Below are 26,048 nucleotides of genomic sequence, written 5' to 3' on the forward strand. Positions count from 1 at the left end.
ATCCGGCCACATGCCTGGACCGGCACCCGGCTCAGCCTTTCAGTGAGCCGCTGAGAACCTGAGTCAGCCCCTCCACAGCCCAGCGCTCCAGTGAGTGTGGAGATGCAGAGCAGAGAGCTTCTCACTGCTCAGGGAGCTGTGAGAACCGAGTGATCGGCAGTGTTAGATCGCTCGGTTCTCAGTGTTAGAGCCGGTGAGGGACAGATGCAGTATGGGACCGATGCTGCATCCTGCTAGCTAAGTATGATTTTTAAAAAAATAAATGGATTCCCATACTTCTCTTTTAAAGCGGTAGTAAACTGTGAAAAACTGGTCCCCATGCAGGCTAATGTCAAAATGCGGTAGTATACAACGCATACTACCACTTTATGACAGACGTATCTAAAAAACAGATCCCTCCACCGCTAACAGAGCTTCCGTCTTCACCCAGTCTTCCTTCTGGGTTTGCTAGCTTTGGCCGTTTGAATGGCCGAGCCGCGATTACTTTACTCCCATGCATGCATGCAATGCATGGGGTCGAAATGGCATGCCATCCTTGTCATTGAGAGCACAGTATGCATGTCATCAGCTGCTAAACATGTAAATATTTCCTAAACGGTGCACGTTTAGGAGATATTCACTGTACCTACAGGTAAACCTTATTATGGGCTCACCGGGGATATAAGAAAAAAAGCCGTTTACTACTGCTTTAAGCCATGCCCAATTTTCAGCACAATGGAAACCAGATCCACGCTATGCTATGCGCTTGTTCTCAAGCGACAGGGGTCCAATTGATGACATTGCACACAAGCCCACTGCTCTTAGAAAATGCCCTTGGCCAACACTGCAGCGCACACATAACGCAGGAATGAAAAGTTCTACAGTTTTCATGTGCTTATTAGGTGGTAAGTAACCCGCCTGTTATGAGAAGTTGTGACTGTATTATAATCAATACCTAAAGCAGTAGCAGCTATCAGTCCTTATATACTCAGCCGTTTAGTCTGTTCTAAACTGCTTGTCTCCCAGTTGACATCTTGTTATGCAAATATTTGCTAGTAAACGCAATTTGCTTTCATAACTTTTTGGTCCCGGTTTGTGTCAAATCCGTATACAGCTAAAATAAATTCCTCCAGCTCCCGCTAATCCATAGCGGGTTTTACAACGCACTTCGTAGAGACATCCCACGTCCGGGTCATCCTTTGCATTTGCGCACAAAGTACAAGGAAGCCACTACCGCCTTTGCAAGAGTACTTCTGGGAGAATACTGATATCACCTATCGAAAGGTGTAAAAGATTACAATTGAAACTAAATGTAAGATTGTTGGCTGTGTCGGATCGGTTTGTCGAGGTTTGAAGGTATGGATCAAATATTATCTCAGAATGAATAGAATAAGGTCTTGGTAACGTATGAAATCCAGTGGTATATTTTGGCTAACGATTTGGTGACAAGTTCAATCCATTGTTTTATTCATTTACGTTTGTTGTGCCCTGGGTTTGTGAACTGGTGTAGTGATTACAGACGTATGTGCTCGAGCTTCTCAGGTACTTGCCTCAAGGTATATCGTTTTATGTATGTAGTTCGTGTGGCGTATGCCTACACTGCCCTACAGTTTGTACAGCATTGTAGGAAACCGTGATTGGATAAGTTAGAATATTTCTTAAGCACTTGCGTTCTGGAAGGCTTTATCCTCTTCATGACAGCCACTTTTTGCACTGCACTAATTTAACCACTTCAGCCCTGGAAGGATTTACCCACTTCCTGACCAGGCCATTTTTTTTTTTTTGCGATATGGCACTGCATCGCTTTAACTGACAAATGTGCACAAACAAAATTGATGTGTGTTTTTTTTTTTTTCCCCACAAATAGAGCTTTCTTTTTGGTGGTATTTGATCACCTCTGCAGTTTTTATTTTTGGCGCTATAAACAAAAAGAGTGACAATTTTGAAAAAAAATGTTATTTACTTTTTGCTATAATATCCAAGCGGACTGACTGGGAGTAGAGAGAGATCTGCTGTTCCTGATCACTAGGAACAGCAGATCTCTCTCTACTTCCCTGATAGAGCAGGTATCTGACTATTTACATTGACAGATCCCCGTTCTGGCTCTCTGAGGAGCGATTGTGGCTCTGGCCACGCGCATCGGTTCCAGTGTCGCACCACGGGCGCCCCCTATAGATATTAAAGCGGCCGACGTACACCTTTGGTGATTTGTGCAACATTGTACTCATTCTAAAATATAATTTTTTTTTTTTTTACACAAATAGAGCTTTCTTTTGGTGGTATATGATCATTAGTGTGTGTGTGTTGTTGTTGTTTTTTTTTTTTTTTTTTTTTCAAAAAACATTTCTGCTATAAAACCTATTTAATAAAACAAAAATCTAATTTTTTCATAAATTTTAGTCAGAATGTATTCTGCTATGTCTCAATAAGTGGATATTGATTGGTTTGCGTGAAAATTATAATGCCTACAAACTGTGGTGTGTGTGTGTGTGTGTGTGTGTGTGTGTGTGTGTGTGTGTAAATATATATATATATATATATATATATATATATATATATAATTATTAAAGCTTTTTTTTGGTTCGGCAGCGGTGCCCATTTATTTCAATGGGCCGGAGCGGTTCATCACTCCAAAGATGCCGCTTGCAGGAGTTTTTTTTTTTTTTAACGTCCTGCCAGCGCTTCGCCTCAGTGTGAAAGCCCTCTGGCTTTTTTTTTTTTTCGGTGCTATTTTTAGCCCAAAAGCGCCTGAAAAACGCCTCAGTGTGAAATGGGTCTTAGTAACTTATAATGGGACTGCAACAGTGCAGCTGGCAATCTGACGCTGGGAGGGAACTAACTGCGACTGACCTCACCAGTGACACTAATATAGTGATCAATGATAATTCTTTACACTGCCACTGTACTAATGACAGGCTGGGAAGGGGTTACCCTCTTGTGCAGTGGTCTCCAAACTGCGGCCCGGGGGCCAGATGCAGCCTTTTGCTTGTTTTTATCTGGCCTATTTCATCCACAGACTAGAGGTTGACCGATTATGGGTTTTTCTCTGGCCGATGCCGATATTTTGAAATTGGGGCGGCTGATGGCCGATATATGATGCTGATTTTTGCAGCCGTGGTTTTTTTTTTTTTTTTTTTTTTTTTTTTTTCCCTTTTATCTCATAAACTCTCCCACTCTACTCCCCCTGCTTGCTCCTGTCACTCTACCACACACCTAATGTCCTCAGTACAGATGGCACTGATTGGCACTGGCAGGTGGCACTTGCAGGTTTCACACTGAGCCGATATAGTGTAACTGAAGGCAGAGAGACCAGCTGTCAAAATTCAGCGGTAATGTCGGGGGTGGGCTGCTTAAGAAAGGGAGTGGGGCCACATACATGTAGCGGCCCGCCCAGATCCCATCTCATTGGCTGGTGTTTGATAGCTGCTGGGTCCCGCCCACCCCCTACAGCAACGCTCAATTTTTCTCTGCATTCAGTTACATATGTCACTTTTAAACACTTCACACAGCGCGCTGCGCTGCCAATGGAGTGTGGGGAAGGGAGGAGGAATAGGCACGGTGCGGTCAGTGTTAAATATCGGCCTAAGTTGCATAATAATCAACCAATGCTGTTTTCATGAAAAAGGTCAAATATCGGCCGATATATCGGTTGACCTCTAGCACAGACCCCAACAATGGGGCACAATTCCTCTCAGTGAGACCAGCGATGGGGCACAATTCTTCTGACACCAAAAATGGGGCACTGTTTAGTCCCACTGTTGCTGGTACATTTTCTACTCCTGATGTCCACAGTCCAGCCCACTTAAGGGGTGAAATGTGTGTAGTGTGTGCTGCTTTTACAAACATATCTCTCTGTTTCTTATCCCTGCTTTGATTGTCAAAAGGGCTCTGGGTTGTTATTGGATATAGCTGATCAGCAGGTCACAGGCATGAATCATTGGCTGGGACTTGCTGACAGACTCCCACTGTGTACAATCACTGTAGGTGTCAGCAATCCAGTGACGCACCAGGTAAGTGTGTGTGTGTGTGTATGTATGTATGTATGTATGTGTGTATATATATATATATATATATATATATATATATATATATATATATATATATATATATATATATATATATATATATATATATATATATATATATATATATATATATATATATATATATATATTTTTAGGATTAGCGTTAGTTTTTACCTAAACTTCCACTTTAACTCTTCTCTCCACAGTGTGAAGTTAAGTGCTTCACGCCATTGGTTGTATGTAGGAGGTGTAGGTGAAATACATTTTTGTAGAATGAATTTATGAGCTAAATCTACAGTTAGTGCATTTCGTCTGGAATAATTCCCAAAAGGGCAAGTTTGGGCTCTAACAGCACCCGAGTAGAGCAGAGAGAATTAAGAGTTGCAACTATAGATACCCAGTAGAGCTGCACGATTAATCATATATAGAATCGCAATCTCGAATCCCCCCCCCCCCCCCCCCACCATCTCCAGTCTGGATTACTGCGATTTTTATTTATTTTTTGTTTTGTTTTTTAATATTTTTATTTATTTATTTTTTGGGATGTAGCCTGGACCAGAGGAGAAGCCGCCGGAACCAGCGTGGAACGCAAGCGACACTGATGGCACCGATATCGGAACTGACGTCAGCAACAGGAACTGACGTCAGTCGTCAGCAGAGCAGAGAGTGATGCGCCGAGGTGGATGCCTGGGTGTGGGTGGAACTACACTGTCGCTTAGTTGGAGAAAACCCCGCCCGGGAAACACTGCAGTGACTGCGCAGTGTGCACACTTTCCAGCGTTGCATTCACACTTCACAGAAGCAGGCTTTAGGTAATAAGAAGCAATGGCCTATTTAAAGGAATATGGGTTGTGGTGGTGCTACCTTAGGCTAAGGGGTGATTGCTCAGGCCCTTTGTATTGTACCAGTCAGTGGATGCTAAACTCCACTGATTAGACTAAAGTGCTTAACCACTTGCCGACCGCCGCACGACTATATACGTCGGCAGACTGGCACGGGCAGGCAAAAGGACTTACAGGTACGTCCTTGCCTGCCCGCGGGTGGGGGGTCCGATCGGACCCCCAACCCCCCCGCCCCGGTGCCTGCGGCGGTCGGCAAATCTCCCACGGCGATCGGTGGTGAGGGGGAGGCCATCCATTCATGGCCCCCCCCTCGCGATCGCTCCCAGCCAATGGGATCATTTCCCTGCCTCTGTATTGTACACAGAGGCAGAGGAAATGATGTCATCTCTCCTCGGCTCGGTATTTTCCGTTCCGGGCCGAGGAGATGAGACTGCAATGTGAGTGCACCAACACACTACACACACAGTAGAACATGCCAGGCACACAAAACACCCCGATTTCCCCCCCCCTGTCACAAACTGACACCAAGCTGTTTTTTTCTTTTTTTTTTTTTTTTTTTTTTTTTTTTTTTTCTGATTACTGTATTGGTGTCAGTTTGTGACAGTTACAGTGTTAGGGCAGTGAGTGTTAGGCCCCCTTTAGGTCTAGGATACCCCCCTAACCCCCCCTAATAAAGTTTTAACCCCTTGATCACCCCCTGTCACCAGTGTCGCTAAGCGATCATTTTTCTGATCGCTGTATTAGTGTCGCTGGTGACGCTAGTTAGTGAGGTAAATATTTAGGTTCGCCGTCAGCGTTTTATAGCAACAGGGACCCCCATATACTACCGAATAAATGTTTTAACCCCTTGATTGCCCCCTAGTTAACCCTTTCACCACTGATCACTGTATAACCGTTACGGGTGACGCTGGTTAGTTTGTTTATTTTTTATAGTGTCAGGGCACCCGCCGTTTATTACCGAATAAAGATTTAGCCCCCTGATCGCCCGGCGGTGATATGCGTCGCCCCAGGCAGCGTCAGATTAGCGCCAGTACCGCTAACACCCACGCACGCAGCATACGCCTCCCTTAGTGGTATAGTATCTGTACAGATCAATATCTGATCCGATCAGATCTATACTAGCGTCCCCAGCAGTTTAGGGTTCCCAAAAACGCAGTGTTAGCGGGATCAGCCCAGATACCTGCTAGCACCTGCATTTTGCCCCTCCGCCCGGCTCGGCCCAGCCCACCCAAGTGCAGTATCGATCGATCACTGTCACTTACAAAACACTAAACGCATAACTGCAGCGTTCGCAGAGTCAGGCCTGATCCCTGCGATCGCTAACAGTTTTTTTGGTAGCGTTTTGGTGAAATGGCAAGCACCAGCCCCAGGCAGCGTCAGGTTAGTGCCAGTAGCGCTAACACCCACGCACGCACCGTACACCTCCCTTAGTGGTATAGTGTCTGAACTGATCAATATCTGATCTGATCCGATCAGATCTATACTGGCGTCCCCAGCAGTTTAGGGTTCCCAAAAACGCAGTGTTAGTGGGATCAGCCCAGATACCTGCTAGCACCTGCGTTTTGCCCCTCCGCCCGGCCCAGCCCAGCCCACCCAAGTGCAGTATCGATCGATCACTGTCACTTACAAAACACTAAACGCATAACTGCAGCGTTTGCAGAGTCAGGCCTGATCCCTGCGATCGTTAACAGTTTTTTTGGTAGCGTTTTGGTGAACTGGCAAGCGCCAGCGGCCTAGTACACCCCGGTCGTAGTCAAACCAGCACTGCAGTAACACTTGGTGACGTGGCGAGTCCCATAAGTGCAGTTCAAGCTGGTGAGGTGGCAAGCACAAATAGTGTCCCGCTGCCACCAAGAAGACAAACAGGCCCGTCGTGCCCATAATGCCCTTCCTGCTGCATTCGCCAATCCTAATTGGGAACCCACCACTTCTGCAGCGCCCGTACTTCCCCCATTCACATCCCCAACCAAATGCAGTGGGCTGCATGAGAGGCATTTTTATGTCCTCCCGAGTACCCCTACCCAACGAACCCCCCCCAAAAAAGATGTGTCTGCAGCAAACGCGGATATAGGCGTGACACCCGCTATTATTGTCCCTCCTGTCCTGACAATCCTGGTCTTTGCATTGGTGAATGTTTTGAACGCTACCATTCACTAGTTGAGTATTAGCGTAGGGTACAGCATTGCACAGACTAGGCACACTTTCACAGGGTCTCCCAAGATGCCATCGCATTTTGAGAGACCCGAACCTGGAACCGGTTACAGTTATAAAAGTTACAGTTACAAAAAAAGTGTAAAAAAAAAAAAAAAAACACAAACAAAAATATAAAATAAAAAATAATAGTTGTCGTTTTATTGTTCTCTCTCTATTCTCTCTCTCTATTCTTCTGCTCTTTTTTACTGTATTCTATTCTGCAATGTTTTATTGTTATTATGTTTTATCATGTTTGCTTTTCAGGTATGCAATTTTTTATACTTTACCGTTTACTGTGCTTTATTGTTAACCATTTTTTTGTCTTCAGGTACAGCATTCACGACTTTGAGTGGTTATACCAGAATGATGCTTGCAGGTTTAGGTATCATCTTGGTATCATTCTTTTCAGCCAGCGGTCGGCTTTCATGTAAAAGCAATCCTAGCGGCTAATTAGCCTCTAGACTGCTTTTACAAGCAGTGGGAGAGAATGTCTTCCGTGTTTTTCTCTGGCTCTCCTGTCTCAACAGGGAACCTGAGAATGCAGCCGGTGATTCAGCCAGCTGACCATAGAGCTGATCAGAGACCAGAGTGGCTCCAAACATCTCTATGGCCTAAGAAACCGGAAGCTACGAGCATTTTATGACTTAGATTTCGCCGGATGTAAATAGCGCCATTGGGAAATTGGGGAAGCATTTTATCACACCGATCTTGGTGTGGTCAGATGCTTTGAGGGCAGAGGAGAAATCTAGGGTCTAATAGACCCCAATTTTTTCAAAAAAGAGTACCTGTCACTACCTATTGCTATCATAGGGGATATTTACATTCCCTGAGATAACAATAAAAATGATTAAAAAAAAAAAAAAAAAAAAAAAATGAAAGGAACAGTTTTAAAATAAGATAAAAAAGCAAAAAAATAATAAAGAAAAAAAAAAAAAAAAAAAAAGCACCCCTGTCCCCCCTGCTCTCGCGCTAAGGCGAACGCAAGCGTCGGTCTGGCGTCAAACGTAAACAGCAATTGCACCATGCATGTGAGGTATCACCGCGACGGTCAGATCGAGGGCAGTAATTTTAGCAGTAGACCTCCTCTGTAAATCTAAAGTGGTAACCTGTAAAGGCTTTTAAAGGCTTTTAAAAATGTATTTATTTTGGTGCCACTGCACGTTTGTGCGCAATTGTAAAGCATGTCATGTTTGGTATCCATGTACTCGGCCTAAGATCATCTTTTTTATTTCATCAAACATTTGGGCAATATAGTGTGTTTTAGTGCATTAAAATGTAAAAAAGTGTGTTTTTTCCCCAAAAAATGCGTTTGAAAAATCGCTGCGCAAATACTGTGTGAAAAAAAAAAAAATTAAACACCCACCATTTTAATCTGTAGGGCATTTGCTTTAAAAATATATATAATGTGTGGGGGTTCAAAGTAATTTTCTTGCAAAAAAAAATTATTTTTTCATGTAATCAAAAAGTGTCAGAAAGGGCTTTGTCTTCAAGTGGTTAGAAGAGTGGGTGATGTGTGACATAAGCTTCTAAATGTTGTGCATAAAATGCCAGGACAGTTCAAACCCCCCCCAAATGACCCCATTTTGGAAAGTAGACACCCCAAGCTATTTGCTGAGAGGCATGTCGAGTCCATGGAATATTTTATATTGTGACACAAGTTGCGGGAAAGAGACAAATTTTTTTTTTTTTTTTTTTTTTTTTTTTTTGCACAAAGTTGTCACTAAATGATATATTGCTCAAACATGCCATGGGAATGTGTGAAATTACACCCCAAAATACATTCTGTTGCTTCTGAGTACGGGGATACCACATGTGTGAGACTTTTTGGGAGCCTAGCCGCGTATGGGACCCCGAAAACCAAGCACCGCCTTCAGGCTTTCTAAAGGCGTAAATTTTTGATTTCACTCTTCACTGCCTATCACAGTCTCGGAGGCCATGGAATGCCCAGGTGGCACAAAACCCCCCCAAATGACCCCATTTTGGAAAGTAGACACCCAAAGCTATTTGCTGAGCGGTATAGTGAGTATTTTGCAGACCTCACTTTTTGTCACAAAGTTTTGAAAATTAAAAAAAGAAAAAAAAATTTTTTTTTTTGTCTTTCTTCATTTTCAAAAACAAATGAGAGCTGCAAAATACTCACCATGCCTCTCAGCAAATAGCTTGGGGTGTCTACTTTCCAAAATGGGGTCATTTGGGGGGGGTTTGTGCCACCTGGGCATTCCATGACCTCCGAAACTGTGATAGGCAGTGAAGAGTGAAATCAAAAATGTACACCCTTAGAAATCCTGAAGGCGGTGATTGGTTTTCGGGGTCCCGTACGCGGCTAGGCTCCTAAAAAGTCCCACACATGTGGTATCCCCGTACTCAAGAGAAGCAGCAGAATGTATTTTGGGGTGCAATTCCACATATGCCCATGACCTGTGTGAGCAATATATCATTTAGTGACAACTTTGTGCAAAAAAAAAAAAAAATAAATAAATAAATTGTCACTTTCCCGCAACTTGTGTCAAAATATAAAATATTCCATGGACTCAGCATGCCTCTCAGCAAATAGCTTGGGGTGTCTACTTTCCAAAATGGGGTCATTTGGGGGGGGGTTTGTGCCATCTGGGCATTTTATGGCCTTCAAAACTGTGATAGGTAGTGAGGAGTAAAATCAAAAATGTACGCCCTTAGAAATCCTGAAGGCAGTGATTGGTTTTCGGGGCCCCGTATGCGGCTAGGCTCCCAAAAAGTCCCACACATGTGGTATCCCCATACTCAGGAGAAGCAGCTAAATGTATTTTGGGGTGCAATTCCACATATGCCCATGGCCTGTGTGAGCAATATATCATTTAGTGACAACTTTTTGTAAATCTTTTTTTTTTTTTTTTTGTCATTATTCAATCACTTGGGACAAAAAAAATGAATATTCAATGGGCTCAAAATGCCTCTCAGCAATTTCCTTGGGGTGTCTACTTTCCAAAATGGGGTCATTTGTGGGGGTTTTGTACTGCCCTGCCATTTTAGCACCTCAAGAAACGACATAGGCAGTCATAAATTAAAGGCTGTGTAAATTCCAGAAAATGTACCCTAGTTTGTAGGCGCTATAACTTTTGCGCAAACCAATAAATATACACTTATTGACTTTTTTTTTACCAAAGACATGTGGCCAAATACATTTTGGCCTAAATGTATGACTAAAATTGAGTTTATTGGATTTTTTTTTAGAACAAAAAGTAGAAAATATCATTTTTTTTCAAAATTTTCGGTCTTTTTCCGTGTATAGCGCAAAAAATAAAAACGGCAGAGGTGATCAAATACCATCAAAAGAAAGCTCTATTTGTGGGAAGAAAAGGACGCAAATTTCGTTTGGTTACAGCATTGCATGACCGCGCAATTAGCAGTTAAAGCGTCGCAGTGCCAAATTGTAAAAAGTGCTCTGGTCAGGAAGGGGGTAAATGCTTCCGGGGCTGAAGTGGTTAAAGGCATAAACTATCCTTTAATGTGACGTGGTAAAAAAATTATGTACAAAAAACAGTGACTTGACATCTACCTTCACAGATGTAAGGAATAGATTGGTATAAACTTGTTAACCCAAAATGTGTTGATTGCGCATGTGCTGTCTACAGCTGATTTTTCTTTTTTAAATTAACCATTTTAAAGAATCGTGAGAAAATCGTGATCTTTAGTCTAAGCAAAAGAATCACGATTCTCATTTTTCCCAGAATCGTGCAGCTCTAATACCCAGTAGCGATGAAGTTTAGGGCAGTACCACACCATGTGAATGAGGGATCCGGTGGCTGAGGTACATCGGGGGCATAGTGGAGATGCCGCCTTTCCCCCAAGAGTGAAGCTTCAGTGGAGCATAAGGTACTTCTTATACTAATTCAACAGGTGGCGTTTCATTAAATTGAGAAAGTGCAACACTGTATATGATCTTTTGTAGGTTCAATTTGTTCAAACCATACCAATGCTGTAGTTGGGAAGCTATAAAATACAATCTAGCTTTGGGTACCACATTATATATTTTAATCTTTAAATGAGTCTGTGTCTGATATGTACAAGATTCAACCTTTAGGCCCACAAGTTTACACTGGTGTGACATGCACTTTGACTTTGGGAGCACATGTCACATGACTGGTATAAATCAACAGTTCCCTATGAAAGCCGTCTTAACTGGTCTGACTTGTGTTGGTCCAACTTTGAAAAAGGTTCCTGCACTACTTTGGTCTGACTTGGACACGATTTCAGCCCATTCATTTGAATGTAAGTTACATCCAAGTCAGATCATCATCTTAACTGATCCTACTTGTGGCATGCGTCTTGTGCTCTGAGGATCTTGAAGGCAACCCCCATGCCAAAACAAACAAAAACATGGCGTGGGGCCCCCCCCCCCACGATCCATACCAGACCCTTATCTGAGCACGTAGCCTGGCAGGTCAGTGTCAAAAAAATTAAATAAAAACAGTACGCAGGTTTTTGATAAAGTCCCTTATTAGAAATTAAGAATATCCCCCGTCGTAGCTCCAACGTGTCATCTTTCTCCGGTGATGTCTTCATCCTCCAGTTCTTCTCCCTCTGCTGTCCTCTTCCTCTGGTTCTTCTCCCAGCGCTAGCTCCTGCTGTTGTGTTAGCTCCGGTGTGTGTGCCATTTCTTATATAGCTATCCTGAGACCCTGCCCACTTGTGACATCACCGCCTATAATTCCCCTGGATGGTGATGTCACAAGGGGGCGGGGTCTCCGGATGATGTCACCGGATGGCCATGCCCCATGGCTATAGAAATGGCTAACGTTTGGCCAAAAAAAGCATAAATATGCAAAACGCAAATTGCAGCAAAATTGCGTGTGTAAAAATGCAAAGCGAACTGCAAAGGTGTGAACAAAAGCCTTATGCTGGCCATACATGTATCGATTTTTGGATGAGAATATTCATACAAAAAATCTTTGTACATTCGCTGAATGAAAGCATGTCATTTGAAAATGTCCCTTGCTTTTAACATTCAGTTTTAAAATGAAGGTAATTTCTGAATAAAAACCACATACACTGTCTGAAATATCCTTTTGACCAAGAAGTTTTCTATTCTGCTCCTTCAAATTTTCCCATCACTGTGGTCAAAAACAAACGTCTTTTAGAAAATCGAAGAAACATTCTTAAAATTACTGAATTAGAGCTTTTGCTCCCTAACTATATAGCTGGTTTATATTTACCACTGCATATTGATATTTAAGAATAAATTGCCTTTTTTTAAAAAAAACTTTACATATTAACTAAATTTATACACCACACCTTTTTAAAGGTTATTATTAGAGGTCGACCAATATATATCGGCCGATAGGTCGACCAATATATTGGCCGATATTTGGTCTTTTTTAATCGAAATTGGACGATTTTATTATGCAAATTAGGCCGATTAACACTGACCGCACCGTGCCCCGTTGACTCACAAGTGTTCCTCCTCCCTTCCCCACACTCCATTGACAGAGCAGTGCAGCACTTGACGCTTGCCAGAGTCGCTGAGTGTGTGAAGCTGACACATGTAACTGAATGTGCAGAAAGACCAGCTGTCAAAATTGAGCATTGATGCCGGGTGGGCGGGACCCAGCTGCTATCAAACACCAGCCAATGGGATGGTATCTGGGCAGACCGCTATGTGTATGTGGCCCCGCCCTATTTCTTAAGTAGCCCAATCATTGGCTGGTGTTTTATAGCTGCTGGGTCCTGCCCACCCCTGACATCACTGCTGAATTTTGACAGCTGGTCTTTCTCTGCATTCAGTTAGATATGTCAGTTTCACACACAGTTACACTATATCAGCTCAGTGTGAAACCTGCCAGTGCCTCCTGCCAGTACTAATCAGTGCCATCTTTATTGAGGACATCAAGTGTGTGGTAGAGTGGCAGGGGGGAGTGGGTGAGTTTATGAGATGAAGGGGGGAAAAGGGAAAAATCGGCCTAAAATATCGGCCGCAAAAATCAGCATCATATATCGGCCAGAGAATTTTCTAAATATCGGCATTGGCCAGAGAAAAACCCATATTGGTCGACCTCTAGTTATTATACGATTTATCTGATTAATCGAAACAATCGGCCATCTAATCGATTATAAAAATAATCGTTAGTTGCAGCTCTAGTTGCCTGCTCTTTAACCACTTCAGCCCCGGACGATTTTACTCCCTTATTGACCAGAGCATTTTTTGCGATATGGCACTGCGTCGCTTTAACTGACAATTGCACGGTTGTGCAACGCTGTACCCAAACAAAATTGACATCCTTTTCTTCCCACAAATAGAGCTTTCTTTTGGTGGTATTTGATCACCTCTACTTTTTTATTTTTTGTGCTATAAACAAAAAAGACCAATTTTGAAAAACAAAACACAATACTTTTTGCTATAATAAATATCCCCCCCAAAAATATGAAAAAAATAATTTCTTCCTCAGTTTAGGCTGATATGTATTCTACATATTTTTGGTTAAAAAAATCGCAATAAGTGTATATTGATTGCACAAAAGTTTTATAGCATCTACAAAATAAGGGGATAGATTTATGGCATTTTTATTATAATTTTTTTTTTTTAGTAATGGCGGTGACACTATTTTGGGCCACTGATTTCTGTATAAATGTTACTGGCAAGGAAGGGGGATAAACACTAGGGGGCAATCAAGGGGTTAAGTGTGTCCCCTCAGCGTGTCCTAACTGCAGGGGGGGATGGGCTACCACTGACATGACAGAGATCACTGTTCCCGATGACAAGGAACAGAAGATCTCTGTCATGTTACTAGGCAGAACAGGGAAATGCCTTGTTTACATAGGCATTTCCCCTGTTCTGATTCTCCTCGCCGTGATCTCGGGCCGCCGGCGGACATGCTAACATGGCGTGCAGCGGGCCCGCTATCCTGCTTTTGCGGACTAATGTACAGGTACATCAGTTTGCGCAGGAGTGCCATTCTGCCGACGTATATCGTAGTGAGCTGGTCAGCATGGGGTTAATGACCAGCTATTCACAGTTGGTTAACCACGTGCTTACTGGACACTTAAACCCCCTTCCTGCCCAGACCATATTTCAGCTTTCAGCGCTGTCACTGTTTGAAAGACAATTGCGCGGTCATGCTACAGTTTACCCAAATACATTTTTAGCATTTATTTTTTTTCACACAGAGCTTTCTTTTGGTGGTATTTAGAGCTGCACAATTAATCGTTAAAAAATCGTGATCTCGATTCACCTCCCCTGAGATCTCTCCTGCAGAGGTTGCCGATTCTTTCATTTAACAAGTGGAGAGACTATCTGCTTACTCAGCTGTCAAAAGAAAGCATCCAGGCATTCTGCCAAGTCTTTAACTTGATACATTTTAACTAAGCTTTCTTCTTAGATCAAAGGGATAGAACTTCTGTGTAAATAAATAAGCCTGGCAGTCTGCCAAGTTTTTAAATGCAGGAAGTTTAACCACTTAAAGTCTAAATCTTTTTTTGACACTTCTTTCTGAAGTTAAAATCAATATTTTTTTGCTAGGAAATAACTTGTAACCCCCAAACATTATATATATATTTTAGCAGAGACCCTAGGGAATAAAATGGCAATTGCTGCAATATTTTATGTCACACTGTATTTGCCCAGCGGTCTTTCAAATGCAATTTTTTGGGAAAAAATACACTTCAATGAATAAAAAAAAAAAACGACGAAACAGTAAAGTTAGCCCAATTTTTTTGTTTTTGTTTTAATGTGAAAGATGATGTTACACCATGAGAATCGTGATCTATCCTCTAAGCAAAAAAAATTGTGATTCTCATTTTAGCCAGAATCGTGCAGCTCTAGTGGTATTTAATTGCTGCTGGGTTTTTTATTTTTTGCTAAATGGAACAAAAAAAGACCAAAAATTTTGGAAAAAACAAAACTGTTTCATAGTTTGTTATAAAATTTTGAAAACGGGTAATTTTTCTCCTTCACTGATGGGTGGCACTGATAAGCGGCACTGATGATCAATGATGGATGGCACTGATGGACAGTACTAATCTGTGGCACTGATTATGAGACACTGGTGGGCATTGGGTGGCACTGTGGGCATTGGTAAGTGGCACTGGTGGGTACTGATAGGTGGCACAATGTGCACTGACAGCTGACACTGGTGGGCACAGAAAATGCACCTGCGGCTTTCTGTGTGAGGGACCGATGTCCCTCTGACAGAAGCCGGTGATCGGCGCTTTTTTTTTTTCCCCTCACGCTGACAGTGTGAGGGAAAAAAAAAAACCGATTACCGAGCTGCTGTTTACATCACGTGATCAGCCGTCATTGGCTGTCAGCTGATAGCATGGTAAGGGGCCAGGATCTACCCCCCTTACTCGGATCTGTGATCAACCGAGGCTCATAGACTCGGTGATCATAGAGCATGCCGCGCGCTTGCTCGGGAGGACGTCCATGGACGCCCTCCTGGCAATTAAGGCCCGTGCTGTAGCCGTCTTTCGGCTATAGCGCGGGCGGCAAGTAGTTAAAGAGAAGGAAAAAAAAAAAAAAAGCAAAATGCAAGAACGCATCAAAATTGCATGTTCTGAAACACAATGCACCAGAAAACCGCATAAATGTGAACCTAGCTTTATAGTTTTAAGAACAGGTGTAAACCATAAAATACAAACGGTATGTGAAAAAGTCAGCTCCATGAGTAGAAGGGCCCAGAAACTGCTGGCTCACATGGAAAATGAAGAGAAAGTTCACTCAGTAATCAATGGCCTGGTATAGTTCAGGAGCAGGGAGGAGGGGGACCGTACGCTGTTTTTGTTTTTTCATGTTTTGGAGCAGGGTTCCCCCTTCAAGATTCATACAAAATCCTGTTCATTGAAGTTGCACATGAAGTCGTCCGGAGCAGTGTCTATATCTCCATATCTCTTCTGTCTGTTTTATTCTCAGAATGGATTAAATATTTTGTTCCCTAACCATATAGCTGTTTGTGGTTTTTTTTTTTTTTTTTTTTTTTTATATCATTGCATTCAAGAATAAATTGTCTGGGGTGTGTGGTGTGTGTTTGGTTTTTTTTTTTGTTTTTTTTTTCTTTACGTTTTAACTAAATTCTACACCAAACATTTATTTATTTATTTTTTTTTGTTTTTTTTTTTGTGGGTTTTATCCGATTATTCAAAACCATAATCGGGCCAACTAATCAATTATAAAAATAATTGTTTGTTGAAGCCCTATCAATCCATACATTGAAAAGATCTTACACATGTGGTATCCCCATGCTCAGGAGGAGTAGTAAAATGTTTTTTGGAATGTACTTCTGAGTATGCCCATGCGGTGTGTTGGAAATACTGTATCATGTTAATTGACAACTTTGACAACTTTGTGTTTAAAAAAAAAAAAATACATTTTCACTTTTGTTCCACATTTCAAAAACCTGTGCAAAAAAAAAAGACAGTTCTAAAAGACTTACTATGTCTCTTAGGAAATACCTTTTGGTGTTCTCCTTTCAAGACATGGTAATTTTGTGAGTGTTTCCACTATCCTGGTGCGCTGGCGCTTCCAAAAATGGGATAGGTCATCAGGAAATTTTGATGTGTAGTTTATGCCCTTGGAATGCCTGATGGTGCTCTTTGGCTGTTGGGCCTCTCTATATGGCAAGGCTGTGACAGTCCCAAACATGTGGTATTGCCATACTCAGGAGTAGCAGAGTATGTTTTGAGGTGCAATTGTAAGTATGCCTGTGCTTTTTGTAAGAAATATATTCACTTGTCATGCAGCTTTGGACAAATAAAGTCGCGTAAGTAAGTTGCAGCCCATTGATTGCAATAGCACCTGTTCCAATCCATGTGACTTAAAGTTGCAGAGAATTTGAAAAGGTTCCTGCACTACTTTGATGCGACTTTCTTGTGACTTGAGTGTCAGAGTGTAAATTTGCATGAAAGTCGCACTCAAAATCACGCGCCTTTGGAGTTGCACTTGTGTGAATGGAGCCTAACAGAGTTAAGCTTTTTTTGGCCATACTTGTCTTGTGGGACACAGGAATGCACTTACTTGTGCTCTCCTGTTACCCAGAATCAGCCAGCAGCGGGCCAAAGCCAGCTGTTGGCTGACGTCGCCAAGCTTCTCCAGTTGATTGCATTCCAACAATAATTTTGTGATCCACCCAGATGCCTGATTGGCAGCTGGTTCAGCTTCTCAGCGTGCCTCTTAAAGCCTGAGCCAGCTGCTTCCGCCCACTCTTCAGCCCAGTGCTCCAGTGAGGGGGACAGCTGCAGCATCAGGCTGATGTCCAGAAGTTTTTGTGCGCTTTCAAAAAGTGCACCAAAACCATGGGACACAATAGAAGTCTATGGCAAAGCACAGTTAACATGCACTAAGCTGCGTGTACACTGCAGAACCGCACCACAACAGTGTGAAAGCACCCTGTAAAATGTGTGTGTGTGTATGTGTAAAATATATATATATATATATATATATATATATATATATATATATATATATATATATATATATATATATATATATATATATATATATATATATATATATATATATATATAAATATAAATTTTTTTTTTTTTTCCATCAAAGAAATGTAGCAGAATACATTTTTTGAATTGAACAAAAATTATTTATTTGCAAATATTTTTTTTTTTTTTTTATATATACCTTTATTTATCCATAGGTTTTTTACAAAAATTTTTATCCATACATTCTATGCTCCTAATGCAAAGAGGCTCTATACTCTCCCCAAAGCCTGCCAGGAGGCCATCACCTGTTTTTTTTTTTATCCCAGTTTCTATAATCATCCTCTCATCTATTGATCGCATATCGCCCAGCTCACATTCCCATTCCCTTATAGATGGTTCCACATTACTTTTCCATTTCCTTGCTATAATTGTGCGTGCTGCTGTTACAAAATGTTTAAGGATACCTTTTCTTATGCTTTTTCATGACCCAGGGATCATAGAAAGTACTGTTATAAATGGGTACATTAATGTGCTGTATGGGCTGTATATTACTTCCTGTTATTGCCTTATATATTTCAAAAAATTTTCCCCCCAAATTTTGAACCCCCGGGCAAAAATACCATATGTGTGACATTGTACCTTTTGCTTTCTGACACCTCCAGCAGATGTCTTCATTATCTGGGTTTATCTTATGTAGATCTACGGGGCAGAATCTTAAAATTCCTCTCCTGATGTCTATAGGAGATCGATAGTTTGTGTGTTAAATTGATTGCCCTTTCCCATATTTCTTTGGGTATAGTCATCCCCAGTTCTGCCTCCCATTTTTTTGATATATGTTAATTCATGTAAGTTGTTATTTGAGATTAAATATCTATATATCTTAGAGAGTGTGTGTACTGGCTTTTGCTTTTGTAGAAGCAGCTTTTCCATATATGTGAGTGGTCTATCTAGTTCCGCCTCTTTCGCCAGTAAGCAGATATACTTCTGTAGCTGTCTGTATTGCATCCAGTTTGTTTTTATAATCTATATCCAAAGCCTCAAATGGGAGAAGCCTATCCCCTTCCATAGTCTCAACTATCCTGGTATCTTCGTTTCTTTGCCATTTAAGATAATACCTAGCTTCCCTAGCTAGTGGGAATTCAGGATTATTGAATAAAGGGGTCATTGGACCTCTATATGTCGACCCTATTCCCAGTTTCAACATTCCATCCCACACTTTCAGTGTTGAAGCCACCAGAAAGGGAAGCTCTCCTTCTTCTAGAGTTCTATTTACTTTTTTTTTAACCAAGGCAATTATTTCAGTTTAACCGCTGCGATCGTTTCCTCTAACCTAACCCATTGCTTGCTGTCCGCCCCGTGAACCCAATCTACTATCCTTGTAATAAACACAGATCTAAGATAGATAGATCTGGGAGGGCCAACCCGCCGTCTTGTTTTAATTTAGGTGAAGGTGTGCTATCTGTTTGATGATAAGTGTTTACAACCACTGTTTCCTGGCAACGCATATGCCCTGTTTATGCTTCACAACCACTGCTCAAAACACAATACACAGGATCATGATAGCTGTAATAACTGTGCAATATTTCAAATGGCCGTATTTTAAAACTATAAATCCTACAGCAAAGAGCTTTATATTGTGAGAATCACAAGACCCAGACCTAGATTTTGATGCATAGTATGTCTCTGAAATATTAAAAATGAAGCCACAGTCGCAGTTTAGATATTGCCCTTCAAATTTGAGTGGAGTTTCAATGAATGTCAATGGACGGCGTGAGTTGCAAACAAATGGTCATATTGTGAAAACTATCAGGACTATGGTTTAGCCGTGGACATGTTTAGCGGCAGCAGGGATAGCTGAACATTTTAATTTAGATTTGTGTAGGTGGGCTTGAAAATGAGGGAGTGGCGGCAGTTTAGAAATCATGTCCTGATTTTTCAGCTTTTGTCACCTCCCACTCTAGTTTTGAACATTTCCCCATTCATTCCTATGGGACCAATTTCGCCGCAAAAATGACGATATTTCGTGAACCATTTGGCGAAACATTCCACAAAGTAATAGCACACCAATTGGGAACAATCCGCACGTTTCGGTATATTACTTGTCTATGTAGTGTAAAAGCTGTGGGAGGAGTTAGGGTGGTAAATTTGGCTATAATATATATGTGAGATAACCGTAAGTGGTCTTGCTATGCAAGAACACTTAACTAGAAAAGACACAATTTCCCCAGAAATTGTAGAAAGTGTTCTTGCCTCTACAACTGGAGTGGGCGGAGTAACTGGGTGGCGTGGCTTGAGTAACTGTTGTATGGTTGGAGTGGCTGGAGTTACTGTGAAAAGTGTTAAGCTTAATATTTTAAAAAGTATAAATAGTAGTAAGTTGATGAAGTCCCATCATTAGCTGAAAGAGCTGAACATTTTTTTTCAAAAATAATTTTTTTTTTTTTCATGGGGCGGTCATAATGTTTTGGCTGATCATGGGGTTGTTAGCTTTTGTCACCTCCCACTCTAGTTTTGAACATTTCGCCATTCATTCCTATGGGACCAATTTCGCCGCAAAAACGACGATATTTCGTGAACCATTCGGCGAAACGTTCCACAAAGTAATAGCACACCAATCGGGAACAATCCGCACGTTTCGGTATATTGTCCATGTAGTTTAAAAGCTGTGGGAGGAGTTGGGGTTGTCAGCTTTTGTCACCTCCCACTCTAGTTTTGAACATTTGCCCATTCATTCCTATGGGACCAATTTCGCCGCAAAAACGACGATATTTCGTGAACCATTCGGCGAAACGTTCCACAAAGTAATAGCACACCAATTAAATGACATTGATTCCAGATTCACACTGGTATTTTTCAGCTTTTCATAAAGTTCCACAGGGTAATAGCACACCAATTAAATTACATTGAACATTTCGCCATTCATTCCTGTGGGACCAATTTTGCCGCAAAAATGATGATATTTCGCGAACCATTCGGCGAAACGTTCCACAAAGTAATAGCACACCAATCTTGCCTCCACCAGTAGTCTACAAGCCATATCAAGCCTAGCAGATGAAGGTATGACCACATGCATTTGGGGGGTGTGACAGACCTAGCCGGGAAAGAGACTTTTGGAGGGGACTGTATGCTAGCCTCTTGCCGATCGATCGGGGGCCCTTGCATTTGGGGGAACGGTGCTCTTTGTGAGCTGTATGCCTGGGGACCCTTGAGATGGTATTACTGTGGATTCGGGTCCTGGTCCCCCAGGACACACAGACTCTGGGGACCCTGGATTTGCCATATTGGAATGGTGGCTGATTCATAATGCTGGGACAGATACTGTTAGGAGATGCTGATGTAAATTCCAACACATTGTCTGCTAAAATGTGTATTGTAAATAAGTCTACTATGGGATCTAAGAGTCATTAGATCCCCATTGTTATTTGTGTTAATTACCTCTGCTATTGTGTGAAGAAGAGTCTATGTTGATTGTGATAATGTTGATTGGATTTTCTGAACTACAAGACGTCCAGTCTGGCCTAACGGTCATGTCTGAGTCATCTAAGGCTGTCTAAAGGGATTAGTTAATTAGCTCATGTTAATTAGGTTAATTAGGTTACAGCTGTATTGTTAGAGTAATATGAGCAGGAGGTCTGCAGCTCCACTTTTAGTGTATAAAAGCCTGTATTTTGCAATAAAGGATATTCCTGGTTGAACTTACATACAGCCTGCCTGGTGTTTGTTCTGAGCTACACAACTGGTTTAGAACGGCACATAGCTGAAGTTCTAATCCCGGAGCATTGGATGACCGAACCATCAGACGTTGCAATCTGATTCAATAGCTGCAGAGGAGTGTCGGGAGAGTGGAACCGAGCGAGCAAGGGGCTCGTTACAGGGGGTCTCAGCATCTTGTGTTTACAACCACTGTTTCCTAGCAACGCTCATGCCCTGTATGAAGCATAACTTCATAACCACTGCTCAATACACAGGATCATGATAGCTGTGATAACTGCAGTACTTCAAACGATCGTATTTTTTCACAACCACTGTTTCCTGGCATCACTCATGCCCTGTTTATGCAGGCTGTAAGCGTGTTCACAACCAATGCTCAAAACACAATACACAGGATCATGATAGCTGTAATAACTGTGCAGTACTCCTGACTGGAGACAGTGCTGCACCCTGGAGATGTAAATGTGATCCAACAGTGTGCTTTTTTTTTTTTTTTTTTTCTGTGGTGGCTGCCCAGACCAGTTGGGTATATCCTCTTGAGTGAAGAAGGTCAGATATTGGCTTCTTTTCTCTGCACAGAAAATCTTCATTGAAATCTCCACAGAGTATTATAGGTTGGCAATCCATTATTTCCAAAGATTCCAAGAGGCCCAGCAGGTTAGTAAGGAATTGGCTAATACTGTAATCCGGTGGCCTGTAAACAACAGCGATCAAAGCTTGTACAGGGGACTCCAGTTTGACAACCAAGAACTCCAAGTCAGTCACATTGTGATGATACTGCTTTTCAAAGGCCTTGAAATGGTTTCTGACATACAAGGCGACACCTCCGCCACTTTTACTTGCAACGTCAGGAAGGTTCGTGTACGAGAGGTGTCTGTTGCGTTTGAACAGGTTGTAGCCCTCCAGCTGGAGACTTTCAGCAACAGAAGAGCCTGAGAGATGAGTTTCAGTGAAACATAAAACATCTCCAAGTGTCAACTCATGGTGAGATTTGATATCTTCAATGTGAGCTGGTAATCCTTCCGTGTTGTGATGGATAATTGTTAATGTTTGTTGTCTGTAGAAACTTTAAGAGGGGCATAACACTTTCCAGTGATGCATTCATTCATTGAATCCAGGGAGGCTGTGATTTCAGGATCAGCAAAGATCTTCTTCTCATCAAAGTCTGTTATGTACAGTCCTTGCAGTGTAGTCGTTCTACTCAGAGCAACATAGGCCATTCCCGGTTGGAAGACCCGTTTCAATGAGACCACTGCCGACTGTATCGACATCCCCTGACACTTATGAATCGTACATGCAAAAGCCAACTTCAGGGGGAACTGCTTGCGAACAACTCCTTTCTGTCTCAGGTTTTCCTCTACCCTTTCTATGTACACCAAGTTGTCAGCATCACAAGACGACTTGTTACGGTATCTCTGTCCTGCATTTGGATTGTCCAGCATAAGCCCAAGCTTGTTTACCGTAGTAGCACCATTCTCAGTCTGGATGATTATTCTTGCAATCTTTCCAAATGTCCCGTTAACAAGCCCGTCTTCTACATCAATGTTTCTTGTGATCATGATACGGGCACCTTCAGCTGCTTGCAGTGTGTCAATCAGATTGTCTTTGTGTCCTTTGAAAGGTTGGTGTTGCCTCAGCATCACTCCTGTCTTAGGGTCTTTTCTGTAATCGTCGGCATCTATGTTGGTGATGTTTGAATGGAGAACAGACACAGTTGCAGCATTATGTTTGTGAACCTCTTTGTTGGTGGCAAATATGTGTAGCACGTCATTAGGGCAGTGGGTGGGATCTGTAAAAGCCTGAGCAAGCAGAGCTTTGTCATCATTGCTTAAGGTGCCAGTCTTCTGCTTGACTCTGATTCTATTCAAAAGCTCAGCAAATGAAATGTCATCCTTCTGTCGCATGATCTCTGTCAGCGTGATCATCTGAAAGTTGTCTTTCCAGACGTCATTGGTATTTTCCTCAAACACGCAGAGTGGCTTACTTTTTCCCAGCGGGGGGACCTGGTCAAAGTCTCCTACTGCTAGTACTGACATACCACCAAAAGGTTTCTTACTGCCTTTGATTTGCTGTAATCTCCAGTTGATGTAGGCAAACGGGCTTTGAAATCATTGACACCTCGTCAATAACAATGATCTCCGCATTTGACAGCTGTGCCCTCACTTCATCTATTAGATTTCCAAGTCCTTGGTAGGGTGGCTTCAAGCTTCTTGGCAACTTCAGCAGAGAATGCAAAGTGTTGCCTGAAATGTTGAAAGCTGCTGTTCCTGTAAATGCAGTTAGTAAAACGCTGGGCATGGATATGTCTGCTTCCTCACGTAGTCTGGTAAGTTTACAGAGTATCTTTGTCGCCTCAGCATAGATGCACTTTATCAGGTGTGATTTGCCTGTCCCTGCACCACCAGTGACAAAGTAATAGAATGGGTCAGGATTTAGGCCACGCACACGGTTAGTGCACCAGTCACAAACTGAGTAGAATGTCTGAGCTTGTGTCCGGTTAAGGTTTCTGTACATTTTCCGAAGGAAATCAGGGCACATTTGTGGGGCCTTCACAGTAAACGCAATTCCACCTGTTTGTTTGTGACGTGTATACTCCGGAACATCATCTTGTTCATTCTCATGAAGTGGCTCCCCTTCTTTGCGTTCCTCTATACATTCCAACCTATCCAACTCAGCTTATGGGGCAAAGGTGTTCCAAGCATCTTCAACAGGGCCGTTTTTTACAAAGTCATCCAAGACTTGTTCCACAATTTTGTTGTGTTGTTCGAACTCCTTTTGGTTGCTGGTAACAATTGCAGACACTGCTTGGATTGCTTCTTCCCCTGATAAGCTCACACAGGCGCCTTTGTAAAAATCTTGGTGTGTTGGGAACCTTACAGTTTTCAGTGATGACTCTGAACGGTGGGGGAGGTAGAGTTTAAGCAGTCTGCCGTAGTAGTTCTCGGGGTCCTTCTTCTCTGAGAAGCGTGCGTACCTGATGATTGCAGGCTTCCCTCTCGTGCGTTTTTGAATCATTCCCATTTCATTCAATAGGCTGACACGCTTGCTGTCTTCCTTTTTGCTTGCCATATTCCTTCTGCTTGCCATAGACAACCCTGTAATGGGATGCAAAGTCTGCCAGACACATGGACTCAAACTCTGGTGTTTCGGGTCTGGCTCTGTATTTGTGGACAAAACTCGTCATCCACACATTAAGAGAATCGGCAGGTTTGTTCTGCAATGCACTGAGCGGGAGACTCATTTTCAGTGCGTTGTCACCAGTTGGCAGAAAAACAACCTCACGTGAGCAAGACTTCATTTTCAGGCTGCACGTACGGGCCACAGACTCCTGGGCGCTGACCTCTCTGTGTTTTGAATAAGCCTGAAGAACCTCTTTTCATTTCTTCTCGTTCTGTCGCTGTTTCTGGGCTCATTTCTTTGACTATTGCTTTGAGACAGTCACTCAGCTCCCGTTTTGGCTTGGATATGTAGGACAACATGTACATGATGCAACCATACTCATCAAGAATGTACTGGATGTCCATGTTGGCGTTCCAGGCCGTCAGCAAATGTGGATTGTAGTTGTTCACCCAGCAGTCCTTGACATCACGCTTCATTAGAATCACGCTTGAGGAGGTCAATGCCTGAATGTACGAGTTGTACTGATTCAAAGTCATATCACACTGTGCCAGTAGCTGTGACATGTCTTCAAGCTGCACTTTTGGGTTATTAAGCAAATCCCAGACTGGTTTCAGTTTGTTTTTGGCTGCTTGTGGTTTCATTGCACAATCTCCTTGTTCTTCTGGCATCGGGTAAGTTATCCTCGTTTTTCTAATAGGTGGCTTTGGAAATCCAAATCTGCATACTCTGTTACCTTTCTTGCATGATTTTGAATGAGACCTGCTGTGCATTTGAAGTTCTGTTACAAATCTGTGAAGTAAGGCCTGTTTGGCTTCATCAGGCAGCTGGCATGAGATGTTATGATCTATAAAGGCACACACCTTGTCATCACTGTCTTGTCCAAATATAGGAGCTCCTGCTACCCAACAGAGACAATGTATATGAGGGCTCCCTCTCGCCTGAAATTCAACCCGGTAAAAGTAATCGATAACTTCACCAATTGGCTGTGCAGGACCCAACAGCAGCTCTCGCATCAGAGCATCAACCCGTTTGTCAGACATGCGCATGGTGGTCACTGGGTTGCCTCGAAGAATGTCACACTTTTCAGCCCAGTCTAGCCCCGCAAAATCCACCTTTTGACCTTGTTGTGCCTTTATTGCCATTATTACCTCTGGCCATCTGAATTCTGCAGCAGAGAAGGTAAGAAAAAATGTTGGCTTACCCAATTGTCTGACCATGGCTAGCAAATTCTTCAGATTTTTATCCCAGTAAGCTGGACTCCCTCTCAGTGGTTGCATGAACCTTGTGGCATCTCGGTTTCGCACCAACCTCTCAACCTCACACTTGTCCTGTAGCAGCTTGTTGGATATTTTCCGTCCATCCCTGGTATTGGGTTTTCCTTTCCTTAACTGGATGGACATGCTGCTTTTGGCCATGTGCGTTTCTGTGACAAACTGCGCAAAGAAGAGGTAGCTTGTGTCTCTTGCAAAACGAGTATCAACACAAAAAAGCCTTGCATTGAAATACATGCTCGGGGACAGTTTGACTTGTCTTGCCTGGTCCAATGTATTCTGTCCAGTAGGGAACTGAACAGGGAAAGCCATTGCCTCAAGCCTAGGAACTTTAAAGAAGCTGACAGGTGTGTTTCCTTGTGCAGGTGCAATGCTGAATATTCCATCACCGTGTGTCAGTGCTTCCTCTCCAAGGTCAGATGGCTGCAGACAACTGTCTAGGCCAATTCCAGGTCTTAGTGTATCCTTCTCATCCTCTGCATTGGGAGGTTGTTGGTCATGGCCTT

At 42.4% G+C, this 26,048-nt stretch overlaps 1 long non-coding RNA gene across 1 annotated transcript in view; it reads left to right on the top strand.

The window, feature by feature from the left end:
- Positions 1 to 1,164: 1,164 nt before the first annotated feature.
- LOC141144752 (uncharacterized) overlaps positions 1,165 to 26,048 on the top strand; it is a 79,217-nt gene continuing 54,333 nt past the window's right edge. The window contains exons 1-2 of the long non-coding RNA XR_012244454.1: positions 1,165 to 1,335; positions 4,554 to 4,816. This is a non-coding gene — a long non-coding RNA (uncharacterized lncRNA). The remainder of the gene's footprint in view (positions 1,336 to 4,553; positions 4,817 to 26,048) is intronic.

The sequence above is a fragment of the Aquarana catesbeiana genome, linkage group LG05, assembly GCF_042186555.1.
Source record: "Aquarana catesbeiana isolate 2022-GZ linkage group LG05, ASM4218655v1, whole genome shotgun sequence".
Lineage (NCBI taxonomy): Eukaryota > Metazoa > Chordata > Amphibia > Anura > Ranidae > Aquarana > Aquarana catesbeiana.